We start from the raw sequence: 19,983 nt of genomic DNA, 5'->3' as shown, positions 1-19,983 counted from the left end.
CAGTCACTCGTATCTTCGTTGGTAGCATGGTATTTCATATATTTTCCGTCACTGGTTTGTTTTTGTTTCCTGGCGCTGGGGCTCGACCCCAGGGCCTTACACCTGCGAGGTAAGCACTCTACCACTGAGCTACATACCCATCCATTTTCTTTAAAATATTGTTCCTTTTAGTTTCTAAAAAATAAAAAAAATTGTTTTAGTGCCATTATCTGGAATTCTAGAAGTAAATTTATTTTCACCTTCAGACAGTGTAGAATGCTAAGATTCTGAAGTTAGACTACCAAATCTGTCTCATCGTAACTCTGTGCTCTCTCTAAAAGCCTTTAATAGTTTTTTATCATCTGTAAAATAAGGATACTCAAGGTGTTACCTCCCAGGTTGTTACACAAATGCTCAATAAATGTTGGGGTTCATAGGTACAATTTCCACATACTACAATCGTAGACTTTATGCTTGAGAACATGGACCAGTTATTTTACTTTTTGAAAGTTTAAAATGTTCATAAATTATGCTTGCTTTCCCTATTTAACTGTTGAACTTCATTTTTAAAAAAACTCCTTTTTTGAGTAACATTATTAATGACTGACAAAACATTTTAGATAGGCTATGTAAATTTCAGAGGTTGGGTGATATTTAAATTTTCTAAATCTCAAAAGAAAATATACTTAAAGAAATATACTTAAAGAAAGAAAATATACTTAAAGTTTAATAAAAAGTCATATCTGCTTGGGTTTACAATAGAACAACTAATGATTGGGGATTTTCATTTCCATCCACTTAATCTTTGGAAATCATAGGAGAAACTTTAAAATTCAAGAAGAGATTGCCATACTAGTGAGAAAGATAAAGAAAAACGTTAAAAAGTACATGACCCCATGCTTCACAAAAATTATTTATTTTGGAAACTCAGAAAAAGGTGATAATTAATAGAGCCAGTCCAGGATGTGCAGAAATTATCAATATGTGACAAACCAAGGGGATAGTCTTTGAGCCTTTTCACCATTTCCACCAGCTGGGTTTTTTTGATCAATTCATCTATAGCCCAGAGCAGGAAACTGTTGTCTTAATTGCTCAACTTTTTCCAAACCAATGTTTTTTATAGTAGAATGACATCTTAAATTTATATTTCGCTTAGTTGAGTCCTGTATTCACTGAAAATAATAGATGAATTTTCAGTTTTTCAAGTAAGATGGTAGAGACCTCACTCCTATCCATATAATCATTAGTATAAGTTAGGGGCACCAGACTGGGGCTAAGCGTGGACTTTGTGACCATGGAAGAGACAAAGTAATCCATACTTGGGATTTGAACCTCTAATGTTTACCTAGCCCCAGGCCTAATCTGTTAATTGATTGTCCTCTTAAATTACCTGGAACAGCACGAGCTTATCTCTATAGTCTGAGGATTTTGATGTTTTGATGCTTTTTGTACTCTAAAATTAGAAAGTATTTTTTGTCTTTAGTTGTGTGGATTGAGTCCTGTTCTCCTTACAGATGTGAATTCATTTTCTCTTTCAACTATAATTTCTTAAAGAAAAATACATTTATAGTTTTAAGTTTTAACTCAATGAGAAAGTTTAAAGCATCTGTATAAAATCACAATTCTGGCACTAGTGAAGAATATAGTCTTCAAATGCTTAGCTGACACTCATTTATATAATTTATATAATAAGTTGTTTACCATCTTAGTGAAGGATCACTGTGTTCCCTTGATCACTACAATTGCTCCTTCTGTTCTGTCCACAACTGTAGGGTCCTGTTTGGTGTCTCTTTCCAAATTCCCTCTACCACTATGGGAATTCCCAGAAGCCTCCCCCACATCTCTTGGCATCCAAGACCTCTTCCTCCCCACATCTCTGTCTGCTGCAGCTAGAGATCCCAGCATCCTGCTCTTTACTGCCACCCCAGAGCCTCCCTGACTTGAATTGCTGTGGGCCAGGCTAGAAAGGGAAGGGGAAAAGAGAATAAGTTCCTGACTCTGCACTAGAACAAGGATCCTGGTACAAAAGATCTTCTGAATCAGTAGGTCTCTGACTTTTTTCCCACAAATGATGAATGATGTTCAGAAGAGTATGTTGCTGTCCTAAGAAAACCCATGGTTCCGTTTTCCTCCTAGTTCCCATACTGGAGTATAATCAAAGGAGGGTGATTCATATCATAGCCCTAAATTGTTAAATTGTTTGCAAACTTTGGAACTTCATCAAAAGTGGAAGATCAGTAACTAATCACAGTCTTTCCCAGCATATTGGTAGTTCAGAAGTATGGTTGGTCTTTAGAGTCCTCCTCAGTGCTGTGATTAACCAGAATTAGGGTAGGTGAGCTACCTGGAGATAGTGACTAGTCAACATTCAGACTCTTTAGACCATGACAGCATGCATTTCATATTCCAAATAATTGATGTGTAAATTACCTTTTCTTTCTTTTCAGATTTCCAGAAGCTGTAATGTCAGTAACAAAGTATCTAAAAACAAAACAACCCTAATTATCTTTCCTGAGTGTGCAGAGGCATTGAAGCAACAAGGTAACATTAGTAGCCACATCTGCAGGTCCTGTGGGTCATACCAGGGAATATACCAGGGAAAAACCAACCCTCAGTTGGTTCTGTTTCAGAGTTCTTGGATCTTACAATGTCATCAAGAGACAGAAGAAAGATGTGAAGAAATGGGGACTTTAGTAATGGTTTGGGCATTCCTCAGTACCGCCACCACAAGCAGTAAGTTTCATTTAACTCCTCAAAGATAGAAAGGCCTTTACCCACCTACTCATTTCAGAGATCTGAATGTGGAGGTTGACAGGGGAAAGTGCCATGTTCAGTCAGTGTTGTCAATGAAACAGCTCACTCACTGAGCACCTGCTGTTTGCAGGCCAGCTACTGGGGATATGGACATAGAGAAAGTGGTATATTTTTCAAGCAGCTCACTCAAGCAGGGGATACAGACATAAACAAATAGATTCACAGTGTACTTAGGGGCCTCAGACTCAGAAACCCAGTCATCCTGGGCTTAGTGAAGACTCCCTAATCAGGGAGAAAGTTCTGCCTCAGTGTGGTGCTATACCCTGAACCTAGGAAAGAGGCCAAGATGGCCTTTGTTTCCTTCTCTTCACAACTGCCTCCACCTAAACCTCTGCAGCTACAGCTTGTAGTGCAGGGAGAACTGGCCTGAGCTAGGATCCGAGCGCCTGGGGCATCTGTCTACCACATCAGTGTCATCAGGAATGAGAATTTCAGCACAGTTACTCATGAGACCTTGAGTCCATCATAAACAAAGGCACCTCCAGTTTGTTAAACTAGGAAGCACTATGAAATGTTTAAAAAATCAAATTTTCTATGTCACTAAAAAAGATATATTTCATAAATTTATCCTGACATTTTTCTTGAGGTACACTGTCCAAAAGCATGACTAGAACAACTGAAAAACTAAATGTTTAAATTTAACTTAAATAACCTCATGAGTCTAATGGCTATCATATTAGAAGATCTTAATTCATAAGGGCAGTTACACCAGCTGACTTCATATTAAATTATGTTAGTGTTCATTAATTTATTCAGTAAATTAGTTACACCTCATTATAATCTTGTGCAGTGTTTTGTGCTTCATGAATACCTTCCTTCCACAATCTTCTGCTTTCTATAAGATGGCAGCTGACTTGTATAAATGTGGAAAATTTCAGACTACCCCCCTATATTATAAATTCTTCAGCCTAAACCACTATTTGTATCACATCATTCATAAAGTTCTCACTGCCTGGGATATATTTTACTGGAGAATATTCTGTATTCTCTTCAGCTTGTCAGTAATCTTAAGAATACCTTGCTAACACCAGACACATTGTCTATTTGTTGCCTGGCCAGTACTGTGCAGTTATTATTCCTTGAGATCTGGGTAGGTCTGTGAGTACAGACTAAGGCTGAATTGCCATTCCAGCAGACATCTCTCGCAGGTTTTAGTCAAACAGCCAAATTAACTGAAAAGACCACATGAACACCCCCCCATCCTGAGATGCAATATTGCATGTTATACTATGACAGCTTTTTTGCTTTTAGGTCACAGGCAGCAAAAATTACTCTGCTTAATATAGGCATAAAGTAATTTATTACAAAGATTAAGAACTCCAAAGTCAATCTGTGAAAGTGAGAGAACCATTATTAGAAGCACGTGGTAACTCGTAGGTGTAATATAGCCCAGGTGCTGACAACACAAGGGAACTCCGTCTTTTCTTACCCTGTAGTCATTTGCTAAGATTCAACACAAGGGAACCCCAGTCTTTTCTTACCCTGTAGTCATTTGCTAAAATTCATGGAAAAAGTAAAATGAACCAAACTTATGTAATATGTCTTTGGCCTGGCAATGAAAAACCAAAGTTCTTTGGCTTTAATGTGGGAAAACAGATACCTGGAATGACAGTCTCACCAGGACTGTATACAACTTCAGAGGAAAATCTGGGTTCTCAGTTGAATATTAAAAAAAAAAAAGTATGTTTACAACATACATGGTAAGCCTCTTATATACCCTGTCCTCAGAAGACACAGAAATTATAAAGCTTATGCCTTCTAAGTCTTAAGCCACTCTTTAGAAACTGATTAACTGCCAAGACAACTTGTCTAAAGAACCATCTTATTGTGATTTGATTTGTTTACCTTTTTTCTCCATTTATTTAACACTAACACACCAAGAAAACAATACATCTTATCACAGAGGTTCTCATAAGATCATGGATCTCCTTACTGCTTTGAAAACACTACCATTTCCATGACCTTCAAAACTTGAAGACCTGGGCCAAATAGTGTTCCTATGTATTAGTTATTCCATGAAGTAGATGCTTATTAAGCATTCATATTTCTCGTATTTGTAAGGTCCTATATTAGGACTCAATTTTTTATTTTCCCACCAGAAGCTCACAGTCTATTTTAAAAAGGGTTGGAGATATAGCTCAGTTGGTAGAGTGTTTGCCTTACTAAGCACAAGGCCCTGAGTTCAAATCCCCAGCACCGCAAAAAAAAAAAAAAAAAAAAAAAAACTGTTTAAAAAGATGAAAATATATGCGTATATAACTTGTAATGCCAAGAAGGGTAATAATTAATGCCTGCAGAAAGACTGGAGAATAGACCTTAGGAGATCATATGAAATTAAGAAAATTTTATTTTAAGATTAATTTTAAATAGAAACTTCTGCTTTTCACTTCCAGCCAAGATATAGTAACAGGCACTGGGTCACCCTTCCACCTGAAACAAATGAACAAAATAAACAAAATATATGAGACATTTGATCTTCAGCAATGCAGGCCAGAGAGTCTTGAAAGATTAGGAAAAAAGATGAACTCAAAATTGACCTAACTCACTGCCGGGAAAACATTTCCAGGCCATGATGTGAGAAATGGGAAATGAGGCAGATCCCCACAGTATACCTGTGTTGAGGGTTGGGCAATGTCACGAATTCAGAGAGCAGGGTTCTGGAAAGGGGATGCTGTACAGAAAGGGGACACCAGGGATCTGCAGAGGTTCCTCCTCAAGTATTCAGTTAAGGATTGATTAGTGCATGCATACAAGGAAGCTGCACAAGACAAAGGGGAAAAAGACATGGCAAAGGATGAAAGTACAGTGCCTGAAACTCATCAAAGGCCAATCCGCTGTTCCCAGCAGATTGGAGAACCACATCATTCAGAAGTTAACAGTCAAACAGAGAATCAACATGTATCCCATTTGTTTACAATAAAAATAAATTTAAAAAAAGAAAGTTAACAGTACCAAAAGAGTTCTTGCCTCAGTAATGAGATAAAATTAATCCAAACCATGACTCAGTGGTAGCCCTTTGTAATAAAGCTTGACAACAAACTCAAGAATATTTGTAGGAATATAAAAATATCAGTACTCAATAAGGTAAAAAAATGTCTGTTTATCAAAAATTACCAGGCATGCAAAGAAACTGGACGACAACCCTAATGAAAAGTGTTTCCTATTGCTTTTTAAATGTAGTGACTTAAAATAGTACATTATTTTTACAGATCCTGAGGTCAGAAGTTTTCACTGGGTGTTTGTTGGGAGCTGTGCCATGTTGATCACATTGGCAGCGAGGAGGTTAATTGACATAAGCACACTCAAGTGATTTATAGTCCACGAACACAGTGTATGCGCATGTGTTCTAAAGCACTCCTAATTGTGCCTGCTCTGAGTGTCTGGCCTAATCTTTGCATAAGAGGCGTGGCCCTGCCCTCCGCCTGGATAAGCGTAGGCGGATCGAGACAGAGAGAAGAAGAGGAGCGGCAGCAGCCAGAAGAAAGAACACAGCAGCTAGCAAAAGAAATGGCAAGAAGAAAGAAAAGCAGCAGAAGGCAGATCACAGAGCGGAGAACTGAGACGATCAGTAAAGTGCCTTAGGTAGACACACCCTTAGTTCACAGGATGCAGGACGCACCAGTAAGGAAGCAGCAAAACACGCGCGGCAGTAGCTAATAGGGAAAAGCAGCGGCAGCTAGCAGGCGTAGCAAGTCTCTCTTACTCTAAGCAAAGCCTGTTCCTTCTCTCAAGGTCTCTCTTAAGCAAAGTCTCTCTCTCTCTTCTCAAAGCAAGTAAACCTCATTTCCTCTATCCTCTATAAACAAGCAAGAAAGCAGTGCACTAAAGAGAAAGAAGTGCCTCAGTTTCCAGTCCACCACCCATAAGACCCGTGCAAGTTGTTGCTGCAAGTGGTGACAAATATCCACGGATTTTGTACCGCAAAGAGCCAGCGACAGGTGTTCAGGGCTGTGTTTCTTCTGCCAGTTCCCCAGGAGGGTATGTTTTCCTTGACTTTTTCAGCTTTTGGAGTCTTCCCACATTCCTTGACTAATGGTCCCACATCACTCTGGTCTCTGTAACTCTCCCTGCCTCTTATATGAACCCTTGTGATTACAGAGGTTCCCTTAATATCCCCATTTCAAGATCCCTCAATCACGTATGTAAAATCCCTTTTGCCATATAACATGGATTCATAAGAACCTTTATAGGTTCAAAGGTGTGGGCATCTTGGGGTGCATAGTTTTCTGTTTACCAGAAGGAGAAAAATTGTGAGATTAAACAAGGATATTGACAGCAGTTTTTGTGACTATATTCCATATATTCAAGAAGTTAGAGGAACATAGTAAGTGGGTAGTTGGAACATGTTTTTTAAAAAGATTCAGATTGAACTTCTCAGATGAAATCTGCAGTACCTGAAGAGAACAATGGATGAGATTGATGATTTAGGCATTGCAAAACTTAAGATATACTGCAATAAAACTACCCAAAGTGAAACAGCAAAAAGTGGGGGGAAACCAATAGTATAATGTGTGGAACAATATCAATTGACAAATACACATGCAATTGGATTCCCTGAATTGAGTGGACTGAAAAAGTCATGTTCAAATTTGATGATAAGCATAAACCCATAGATCTGAGAACCTACATGAACCCCTGTAAAAGAACTATGAAGAAAATCACACCAAAGCCCAACATGATAAAATTGTTTAAAGCAGTGAAGATGAGAAAAATGGTAAGAGGAACCCCCACCCTGAATGCACATCATGTACAGAGAATCAAGAGTAAGAGTGACAGCCTTCTTCTCGCAGAAATAATACAGGCCAGGAGAAAGTGGAGCAACTGCCAGTCAACCCAAAACTATATATTTGGGGGTGGGGGGAGTGAAGGCAAAAGAAGGACCCTTTCAAATGGAAAAGGTAGAAGACTCTTGTAAAAAATGTTAAATGACAGGTGGTCCAGGTCAAAATGGTGGTGGTGGTAGTGTCTGCATTCTGAGTGTCCTGGCTACTAGGTCAGTCCTGCCTACAGGCCATGCAGCTATGTTGACTGGCCCTATGAGAGGAGGGCTCAGCTCACAGGTGGAGGGCCCTCACCTACTTCTCACACTCCCAGGGGTAGGAATGAGCACGGTGAAATGTTTTTCTGAAATCACACCACAGAGCACACGAGACCCGTGTTCATCACCTGTCCCCAACTTCATATGAAGTCTAAGCCCTTTCCCTAGGGAAGAAGATAATGATACTTTATTCCATGGCCCTCATGTGAATCCATTTTTAATTGGCTATGAAGATGAGTAAAGAGAACCTGGACCATTGTCCAAGCACCAGGGACCATGACACTGGCTTGGACCATTACTGTGCACACAAACCAGAAAAGCATATGGGACCTTAACTCTCCTTCCTTATTTGTATCAAATGATCATGGTCATTATACTCATTTTCCATCCCTTGTGGCAGGAAATGGCTTAAGTGACATTCTTCAAAGGCAGAAGGAAAATATGGAAATTGGCCTACACGAATGAAGAGAACCAGAAATGATAACTACCCATCTAGATGAAAATTACCTATTATTTAAAATCTTTGAGAGCTTTGTTCAATAAACTCAGCTATTTGGTAGACTGAAGAAGGAGGATTGCAAATTTGAGACAAGACTGGGCAACTTAGACCCAAAGGGCTGGGGATGTAGTTCAGTGGTAGACTGCTTGCCTGGCATGCACAAGGCCCTGGGTTCCATCTCCAGTACTGCCAGGGTCAGAGGAATTGTTTATCAATGTTTTATCAAAAGTTTAAAGCAAACTAATAACCATGCGTTTTAGCTTGGGCTGCCATAACAAAATAACTATAGACCAGGAGGCTTAAACAATAAAGATATATTTTCACACAGTTCTGGAGGTGGGTAGCCTGAGCTCATGGTGCCAACATGGTCAAATTCACGTGAGAGTTCTTTTCCTGTGCAGATGGCCGCCTTCACACCGTGTCCTCTCATGCTGGGAAGAGAGAGAATACACTGGTGTCTCTTACGTGGACACTAATCCCGTCGAATCAGGGCCTTACCCTTGTGAATTCATTGAACCTTATTAATAGCCTCCTTACAGGCTCTAACTCCAAATACAGCCACATTTGAGTTAGGGTACAGTTCAGTCCGTAGCACTTTAGACTATGGAGTTTATAGTATGTGTGGAAGTAAACCAACATACATAGGACAAAATAGCATGAAGAGAGGAGAAATAAAGGTCTATCATCCTAAGACTATTTTATGTGAAGTAATTCAGTATCATTTGAAGTAGACTTAAGATGACTTAAAGATAATAATGTAACCCTAAATCATCAGCTTAAATAAATATCAAAGAATAACAGCTACAAAATAACAAGGGAAGCTGGGCATGGTGGCACATGACTATAGTCCCAACCATTCAGGAGGCTGAGGCAGGAGGATCCTAAATCCAAGGCCAGCCTCAGCAACTTAGAGAGACCCTAAGCAATTTAGTGACACTGTCTCACAAAGTAAAAATATGTATATATATGAAAAGGACTGGGGATGGAGCTCACTAATAGGGCACCCCTGGTATCAACCCCCGGCAACAACAAAAAAAACCAAAACATACAAAATATCAAACTCTTACAAAGGTTAAAAAGGAAGGGAAAATAAATAAAGGATGTATGCAGCAAATAGAAAAATGGAAGTGGACAGGGTTTGATTTAAATCTATTATTCCATTTTTCTATCATTTCTGTCTATTCTGGTTTAAATATACTGATTAAAGACAGAGATTGACAGACCCAACCATATGATAGCTACAAGAAATTCACTTAAAATATAATGATAGAGGTAGGATGAAAAAGGAATGGAACCAAAATCATATACCATGTGAACATAAATAAAGTAGGAGTTTCTATCTTGATATCAGATGAAGTAGATTTCAGAAAGAAAATTACCAAAGATTTTACATAACAATGTAAGGGCAAATAAATCAAGAAGATATTGCAATCCTAAGTGTGATGTACAAACAACAGCTACAAAATATATGAATCAAAAACTGCGCCGAGAGGGAAATGCAAATCAAAAGTACTCTGAGATTCCAACTCCAGTTAGAATGGCAATCAGCAAGAATACAAGTAATATTAAATGCTGGCGAGGATGTAGGGGGAAAGGTATGCTCATACATTGTTGGTGGGACTGCAAATCAGTACAACTCTTCTGGAGGATCCTCAATAGGAACAGAATCATCATAAGACAACTATCCTACCCACTGGCATTTATCCAAAAGAACTAAAATCAGCATACTGTTGTGATACAGCCACATCAATGCACAATTTGCAATAGCCAAGTAATGGTATCAGTCCAGATGCCTGTCGACAGATGAATGGATTAAGAAAATGTGGTATATGTACATAATGGAGTTTTACTCATCCATAAAGAAGAATGAAATTATGGCATTTGCCTGTAAATGGATGGACTGGAGAACATCATGCTAACTAAAATAAGACACAAAGAAAGTCAATAGTCAAATGTTTCCTCTCAAATGCAGAAGTTTGTGCAGTGCAGTGACAAGAGATTGGGGGTCCCTGATTGCTTCATGGCTGTGGCATCCCTGCTGCCTGGGAATGTTTCTGTGCAAGATACAGGATGCCCAGTTGCTATGGTGACGGCCCACCCAAAGAAGCTCTGCACCTCTCGTCTTATGGGTCTCAACCTTGATCTCAGACACAGAGCTCCCTGGGATACAAGGTTTCTGAGCATGACAAGACAACCACTATGTTTCACTGGCACTGCTACTTCAAAGCCTGCTGGCTTAACAGTAACTTTTTAGCATTGCAACAGGTAAATAGCTACAAGAATATCTCTAGCCCTGTCTAACTTTCTAGTGCACAAAGAACAATGCCTATAGAAGTATTTACTTCTTTTTTTTATTTTTATTTTTTATAGACTACATTTTGATTCATTGTACACAAATGGGGTACATCATTTCCTTTCTGTGCTTGTGCATGATGTAGATTCATACCATTCCTATAATCATACATGTACACAGGGTGATTGCTTCTTGATTACGAGACCCTACATAAATAAACTAGATGGGCCAGCTCCTCAGACACTGTTTCTCCATCAGAGTGCAGTGGTCCACCTGATCCCAGCTTTTCTTAATATCTGTGTGTGCATTTTTCTTAATCCCCCATTGCCCCTCGAGGGTTTCTCAGGTTCAGCTATGCAGGTCGTGGCAGAAGTTAGAGTAATATAAAGGCAGAGGGCATGTTTCACAAAAATTACAGGAAGATCAGTGGAGCAGAGGAAGGCCATTGAGGGGGAGGGAGGAAAAGAGAAGAAATGCAGAATGAACAAAATTACCCTGTGTGTGCATGTGTGTGTGTGCATGTGTGTGTGTGAATACACTGCAGTGAATTCCACATTTATGTATGTCTACAGAGCACCAGCTTTAAACAATAACAATAAATAAATAGAAGGAAGACCAATAGAGTAAATGAGGGGGAGTGAAGGAAGGAAAGAGGAAGTGCTGTGGAGTGAAATGGGGCAAATGAAATTCTATGCATGTATGACTACATCAAAATTACCCCCACTATTATGCATAATTATAATTCACTTATAAAACCAATTTAAAAAACTGAACTGATAGAAGAAACAGACAAACCTACAATTGTAGTTGGAAACTACAACACCTCACTCTCAACAATGAATGGACTAAACAGAAAATCAGCAAGGATATAGAACAACTTCACAGCAACAACCAACAAGATCTACTCAACATTTAACACTCCACCCTGCAGCAACAGAAGGTACATCCCAGTGCCCACAGAACATATAACCTAGATCAGCTGTATGCTGGCTGTGAACAAATCTCAACAATTTTAATAGAATTAAAAACTTACATAATGTGCTTTCTGGTGACAGTAGGGCCAAACTGGAAGATAATAACATAAAGACAACAGGAAATTCTCCATATTCTCAAAACCTAAATAACACATTCTAAACAATTCATGGGTCAAAGAAGTCTCGAGAGAAATTTGAAAAAACATGAGTTGCTGAATGAAAACAAAAATACAATATATCAAGTTGTGTGGAAGTCAGCTAGGGCAATGCTGAGAAGGAAATACTTAACACTGAATTCTTTGGTAAGGAGAGGAGATGATGGTGTTAGCCATCAGAGAATTCGAAACCAGGGGATACATGCACAGGAGTGGTACAATTCTAAAAATGGGGAAGCAGGGGTGGGGTGGGGGGACATTGTTGAGGATATAGAGACATTTGAGCCCTTATACATGCTGACAGGATCATAGGATAGTGTATCCATTATGGAAAACAGTTTTTTTTAGTTCCTTTAGTTCTCCCTGATCCAGCTTCCCCTTCCTAGGTGTGTACACCCAAAGGAATTTAAAGCAAAGACTCAAATGGATACACCAGGGTCCATAACAACATTATTTACAATAGGCAAAAATTAGAAACAACCCAAGTGCCCTTAAACAGATGAATGGGTAAATAAAACGTGATACAGCACACAAGGGAATGTTGGCCATAAAAGAAAATGAATTCTGACGCAAGCTACAACATGAACAAACCTAGAAAACACTGTGTGCTAAATGAAATAAGCCAGACACAAAAGGACAAATAATATAACTCTTTCTTCTAGGAAATATCAAGAGTAAACAAATTCATGGAGGAGAGAGTAGATCAGTGGTTACCAGGGTCTGGGATAGGGGAATAGGGTGTTACTGCATAATCATACAGAATTTGTTTAAGGTAATGGAAATTAGGGAGCTGTGTAGTGGAAATGGTTGCATAACACTGTCAGTGGAATTAAAGCCATTGAATGGCACACCTGAAGATGGTCAAATTGGAACCTATGTTACATATATTTTACCATAATTTTTAAAAATTAAAATGGCAATATAACAAAAACCATTAAATTGTACTCTTCAAATTGGCGAGCTACTACATATAAAGGATGTCTCAATAAAACTATTTAAGAAATGACTACTTCATCCCTATTAGAATGGCTAAAATTAACAGACTGTTCATTATCAAATGCTGAGAACTCTTAAGACATTCCTAGTGGGAAAAGAGTCTGGAACTTTCTTTTAAAAAATGGGGTCCCTGCCGCTAGAGAGCATGGCACTAATTTCTTCTGGGTTTTGTCTTGGTTTTGTTTGGTTTGGGGTTTTTGTTTTAAGTTGTTGTGCTTTTCAAATTGTCCTTTCCCTCTTGGTCCCAATAACCCCAGGCATGGCGAGGTACTGCCAAGGCCAAAGCACTAGCAAAGTGAACTACCACCTCTGAAAGGAAAGCAGAACTTTCCAGCCACTGGAAGCAGGAGGAAGCGGTCCTGGGGTCTGAAGCGGGCAGAGGGAATCCGTGTTTGTTTTTTGCCATTTTCTCCTGGGAGAAGTTCCTTTGGCAAAACCAGGGTACACTGCAGGGAGGTCCTACTTAGCCAGAGCACCAGGAAAGGGAGCCTCCAGGAGATAGGAAGTCTCAGGATATCCTGGAGAGGAGAGATCTGGAAGGGGGATTCTCCGAAATGACACAGCTATGTGCTCAGCAGAAGATGGAGAGAGATCAATAGACCAACTCTGGAATTTCTTAAAGATGTTTTTAAAAAGCTTTTGATTTCTCAAAGTGTCACAGTTCTGGATTTACAAATCCTAGATTGGTTTTTCCTAAATAGTCAAATTTCATATAAGACAGACTGAAGTTTTTTTGTTTTTTTGGTTTTTGTTTTTTTTTTTTTTTTCACTATATTCCAAATACTATGTGAGGCAAATTTGACTAAGAAAAGACTATGGAGGAGTTTTTGCAATCAGCTTAAAATTATGTCTATATTCTTTGGTTTCCCTTTAGGGGGAAAGAATTTACCTTACTTCATTAGGAAGAATCTTTTTAAGCAAAAAGATTGTTTCAAAATCAAGTGCAAACAAGTATGCCTATTTTAAAAAATGTTTGATTTAAAATATACATTTTTGATCTTGTTGCAGTTTAAAGAGAGACAAAATTATAGTGTTAGTAAAATAGCATAAGAAACTGTCTTTACTGGATAAATAAGAGTTGTGGAGATTCTGATCAGTTCTTTTGTCATAGCCACAGAGAGGAAGAACCGTTAAACTGTTGCTAAGCAACAATGCTTCATAGACCAGGACTTCTGGACACCAAAGAGAAAGCAGGGGTATGAATTGTCCAAATTCACAAAGGGAAAGAGAGGGTACAGTGTACAGATGAATAGAGATCCAGGAAACCACCTTTTGAAAACTAAGCAGAGGCAATTCAAGTGAGTATTTAGGAAATAAACCAAAGACCCAATTCTCAAGTTCTTCTACACACATAAACCCACTGAAGGGTCAAGAAATTAACCCAAGAGAGCTCAAAGTGAAAAACTATAGTAAAGTGAATTTTATTAGCACGCTTAAGACTTTGCTAAACTTACTGTCTTCTTATAAAACAAAACACTAACATTTTACTGAGATGATTTTCACATCTGCATGTCAGCCAAATTAAATGGGAAGGTTAGCATCGATCCAGATTTGAAAATTGAATTAATTCTCTCTTAAATTTTAAACTGCATTGTTAATCCTATAGAAAGCATTTAAGGACAAATACAAGCATTTCCCTTTTACTTCAGTTGCAAAGAGATTATAATTTCCATGTCTCTTTAGGAATTTTTACATGTGCAAATTTGAGTTCTTCTCAAGCAGAACCAAGTACAGGCATTACTAACCCTGAAGAGAACACTGAAGCAAAAACCTGGACCATAGCTGGAACAGGGGATACCATTATCTCAAGTGTCCACAGTCACCAAATAGCTTCCAGATTCTCTCCGGATGAAACCCACACCACCAATCCGGCACTGTGGCCCAGCTCTCTCTACCCGTTTTCCTCCCCTGGTCCTGTTCATTATGGCCTTCTCCAGCTCTGGACCTGAAACTGAGCCCCGCAGGCTTCATCCCACAGACTTTCCCTCTTGCGTTTGGCTAAATGTGTTTAACGGGTGAAGGCCTGAGAGCAAGAAGCAAGTGGTGCCAGGTTATTCCTACTGCACTCCTCCCTGCCTGTCAGGTAACAGCCCAGCCCCATTCCCTGCCCTTGCCATCTTAGAACTCTGACCTTGGGTCCCTTAGCACTCTTGGCTGCTTCCTTTAGCCCCACCCACACCTCTGTCAACAGGCCTATCATGGGACTCCCTTTGAATCATCAGAGGATACCCTCTATTTTCTGAAGAATTCTGATGAGTACATAAAAATTATTCAATTATAGTTAAATAAAGATAACAAAATACTAAATCAGTTGAAAAAATTAAAAATATTTAATTTTGTATAAGATAAAGCTAAGAATTTTAGTTTGTATTTTTTTTTTTCTTCTTTTTTTGCAGTTCTGGGGATTGAACCCAGGGCCTTTTGCTTACGAGGCAAGCACTCTACCAACTGAGCTATATCCCCAGCCCTAGTTTGTATTTTTTACTGTAGAAAATTAATTTTCCAGATGAAATTGACAACCAAATTTTCACTGATGCTTTGCAAAGGTAGGAACATTTTTCATGGGAGGTTTATTGTCAACTAAATTGTGTTGGCAATCATGAAGGAGAAAAAATCAGTTGTATCAGTTTTTTTGATATTGTTCATATCTGTCAAAAGATAGTGCTATCAGCAAATACGTTCATTACATAATTATGCACAATAAAACATTTCCTGTTTTGTTGGTTTTTCTATATTGTACTAATATAATCATAGACCATTTTGCAAATGATATTGGAATCGTGTACACATAGCTTTGATAGCGGGCAATAATTATTACTTTTCCTAACCAAAAATCTAATGGAGGACTTCCAATTCCAGATGTCAGAGCATCTGGATGTTCATCTCTTCCTCCAGAGATGTCACTAAAATTACAAAAGCAGAATAAAAAATACCTTAAATCTACAATGATAAAGAAAACAGGAAAGGGAACATCCACAGACATGGAAATTAGCAATTTTGGGGGAGGAGGACCCCAGAGAGCAGAGGAAACTGACCTGTGGGATTCCAGTGTGAGGACCCCAACACGGCGTCGGTCGTAAGCCAGGACTGGCTGGTGATCCAGACAGGTGCTGGCTGCCCTAGTCCCAAACTGTGCAACCAGGTTACCATTCCCCTGGCCCAGGAGAGAGACCACAGATTTATGTAGACAGCACCCCACACAGACAGACACAGAGGAGGGGCAAGGCTCTGAGCTTAAGGAAAGGAAGTGGATGGAAAAAGACAGGAAAAGGGGGAAAAAAAAAAAAAGGAGGAAAGAGGGAGAGCAGGAGGAGGAAAAGAGAGAGGGTGGAATGAAATCTGCATACTGAACTCCATATCCTCACCCTCTTCCTTTATCTGCTCTTGGATTGTTTCTGGGAGTCAAGCTACAGCACACCCCTGGCTGCCCAGAGGGAAAGCCCACAAGGCAACTCTCAAAATACTTTGGAAACTTCTCCAAATTCTGATTTCAGGGGTCTGTCAAAAGAAAATGCGTGGCTAGCCGCTTGCTCAGCCTGCAGCGGAAAGTCCCCAGCTGACAAGCCCTGGCTGTCCTCCCACCCCTGACAAGTTGTCAGTCACTCCCTTAGGGATGAGGAGAGGCCACAAGCATCACTGTTATGTGAAGAAAAGCTGAAAGAACTGAGGGGGAAATGGAGTGGCCATAAGAAGAGAGTAAAATGTTTAAAATTTTCGAAAGCCTCAGACAAACAAGAGAAGACATTGCATTCACGAGATAGAGCAGGTGTGATGATGTAAGAGAGAAAGGAAAAAACTCAAGGAATTTAAAAGTATAGCGGCTGAACCAGAAACATCAACCAAAGGTTGAAACATAATATTAAACAAATTTCCCAGGGTACAGAACAAAAAGAAAATAAAAGAGAACTTGGCACCTGCGGTGCATGCCTGTGATCCCAGATGCAAGAGGGCGAGGGGGGAGGATCTCAAGTTCAAAGCCAACCTGGGCCACTTAGCAAGACCCAGTCTCAAAATAAAACAAAATAAAGTAGAAAGAAAGGATAGTAGTGAGAGAATAATTAATTTAGAAAATCTATCCAGAAGTCTGACCAATTCCTACATCAGAAAGAGGAACTGAGAAAAGAAAATGGGTGGGTGGAAATGGCATAATAACAATAAGATCTCGGGGAGGACTGGGTTGTGGCGGGCAGAACTGTGTCTCCTTCACTTCGTCCTCCAGCCCCAGCAGCTCAGCCCCATACTAGAGAGCCCAAGAGGCCTTAGCTGCAAGCCGAGGGGCTGCGTTGCCCCTCAGGAGACCGCCAGATCACCTCTTCGTGCAGCCTCGCCATGGCGACCTAAGGAGAGAGCTGCGTGCGGCCAATGTGTATTCCTCCATCATATGCTGACCTTCACAAAGCTGCTAGAGATATCTTCAACAAAGGATTTGACTTTGGGTTGGTGAAACTGGCTGTGAAAACAAAGTCATACAGTGGTGTGGAATCCTCAACATCTGGTCCATCTAATACAGACACTGGTAAAGGACCTTGGAGACCAAATACAAATGTCTGACTTTCACAGAAAAATGGAACACCCATAACACTCTGGGAACAGAAATCACAATTGAAGACCAGATTTGTGAAGGTTTGAAGCTGACATTTGATACTACCTTTTCACCAAACACAGGAAAGAAAAGTGGTAGAATCAAGTCCCCTTACAAGAGAGAGTGTATAAACCTTGGTTGTGATGTTGACTTTGATTCTGCTGGACCTGTAATCCATGGTTCAGCCATCTTTGGTTATGAGGGCTGGGTACCAGATGACCTTTGACAGTGCCAAATCAAAGCTGACAAGGAATAACTTTGCAGTGGGCTACAGGACTGGGGACTTTCAGCTACACACTAATGTCAATGTTGGGACAGAATTTGGAGGATCCATTTATCAGAAAGTATGTGATGATCTCGACACTCCAGTAAACCTTGCTTGGACATCAGGTACCAAGAGCACTCATTTTGGCATTGCAGCTATCAGTTGGATCCCACTGCTCCCATTTCTGCAAAGGTCAACAACTCTAGTTTAATTGGAGCGGGCTACACTCAGATTCTAAGGCCTGGTGTGAAGCTTACACCATCAGCTCTGGTAGACGGGAAGAGTGTTAATGCTGGAGGCCACAAACTTGGGCTTGCCCTGGAATTGGAGGCTTAATCCAGCTGAAAGAACCCTCTGGGAATGGATATCAGATGATTTGGCCTTAATATATTTCCACTGTGACCAGCAGGCTTTTTTTCCCCCACAAGAAGGTGATCAAAACAAGGATGATCTGAACAAGAGCTGTATTTTAAATATTTAGACAGTTACTTATTAGCAGGTTTCTAGTTGAATTGGTTATTTAGTTACCAATGCTGTAGTCATGCAGTCACCTATACATTATTTAAATGTATTTAACTGTTAAATGAGCTACCCACCAATAATGAAATAGACCTTTATGGAAACTGTGCAATCATGTGCATGTTTGTTTTTATGTTCCCTTTATCATTGAATATTGCCATTGAATAAGATGGATCAGTAGATATTTTAAGATGAAGGTAAAGATTTTTTTTTGTTAAATTCATCCATCATTAAAATTACTTTTGGTATCCCAGAACATTATAAATTATGAATAAAACAAGTATACATAAAAAAAAAAAAAAGACAAGATCTCTTGGGATTGGGATTGCAATGTGTCTGCCTAGGTTGAAAGAACACAGCAATGCAAAGAACACACATCTCGACATATATTGACCTGAAACTTAGTGTGCAAAGGACCAAGAAAAAATGCTGACAGCATGCAAAGTCATGCTGTCCACTGTGACAGTCCTTAGTCATCAGGTAACTCTTGAGTACTTGGAAGAAGGCTGGTCTGAACTGAGGGGTGCTGGAAGTGTAGAACAGACACCAGATTCTGGAGGCAAAAAATTCAAATGTCTTATCGATAATGTGTATCATGGATCCCATGTTGAAGTTACAATGTATTTTTGGCTGAGTTAAAATGTCATTAAAATTAATTTCACTTGTTTGTTTCTACTTTGAGGTGGCTACTAGAAAACCTGACTGTTCTAAGGCAGCTACAATGTAACATGTCACATGTCCCTTAGTGCAGGGTGGAGAGAAGCTGATAGCCCGTCCTATGAGGACACAGAAGCCAGATGATGTCACACTTTCCCCACACTCACCCTAGCAGTTCACATTCAGCCAAACTTCCTGTTGACCCAAAGACATTTTGGACACAACCACTCAAAAGTTCAAGGTCCTTGCCCTGTCCTTGAATGCTACTTCAGGAAACACTCCAGGAATTTCAGTGTGTTCACCAAGGGCAGGGGAAGTGAGGGTCATCAGGGACAGAACTCAGAGCGAGTGGGCAGCAGGTCCGGGAGGCTCACGAGTCAGCCCAAAGCAGGAAGGCAGAGAACTGATGGGAAGTAACAGAACCAATGGATGCGCTGCTACAGAGAGGCTGACATAGCACACCAGAAGATGAAAAGACTGGGTAGGTAGAGAGCTAACCTATTCACACCTGTAAGCCCAGGAGCTCTAGAGGCTGAGGCGGGAGTATCCCAAGTTCAAAGCCAGCCTTAGCAACAGAGCATGACCCCGTCTCACAATAAAATAAATAAATAAAAAGAACTGGGGGTGTTGCTCAGTGGTTAAGCACCTCTGGGTTCGATTCCTGGAACCGAAAAAGAAAAAAAAAAGTTCATGTATTTTTTAAAAGATGATAATTCACTTTGTAAAAAGAACCATACTCCACCTATGCATACACCTAAGGAATATGGAGGTAAGTTACAGAGGAAATGACTTCACAGGTTGAACATGATTTCTTCTGACAGCTGCATAAGACCAGAGAGTAACAGGGAGGGAGGGCAGGAGACACTATTTTTGCTTCTATTACTATTTGTTTAAAATGATATGCAGAATTAAAATGATAAACATTAAAATTAACTTTCTTTAAAAATAACAACAAAATAAAATGCAAAAAATAATAACAGGGGAAAAAAAGTCCTAATGGGCACCACTGTGTACTATGTGAGTCCTGAGTGGATTTAAAAATCACCAGCAGGCTTATCAATAACGTGGCCAGTATGGAAGGTAGCATTTTAAGGTCTAATAATAATATAGACTCCACAAAAGTGCACTTTGGCTCTTTGTACTTTGGTTACCTTGTAATATCCACCAAGTTTTGGACAAGAAAATGAAGGATTTGTTAGATCTTAATATAGC

General features: G+C 39.6%; 1 pseudogene across 1 annotated transcript; it reads left to right on the top strand.

Moving 5' to 3' along the window:
* The first annotated feature begins 687 nt into the window (after positions 1–687).
* LOC306643229 (non-selective voltage-gated ion channel VDAC2-like) lies at positions 688–18,017 on the top strand (annotated as a pseudogene). Its single transcript, XR_013766861.1, has 2 exons — positions 688–2,712; positions 16,968–18,017. The product of XR_013766861.1 is annotated as a non-selective voltage-gated ion channel VDAC2-like (transcript).
* Positions 18,018–19,983: the final 1,966 nt, after the last annotated feature.

Source organism: Sciurus vulgaris, assembly GCF_902686455.1.
Source record: "Sciurus vulgaris genome assembly, chromosome: 13".
Taxonomy (NCBI): domain Eukaryota; kingdom Metazoa; phylum Chordata; class Mammalia; order Rodentia; family Sciuridae; genus Sciurus; species Sciurus vulgaris.
Note: the sequence above shows the minus strand (reverse complement) of the source record. Positions and strands in the feature narration are given on the sequence as shown.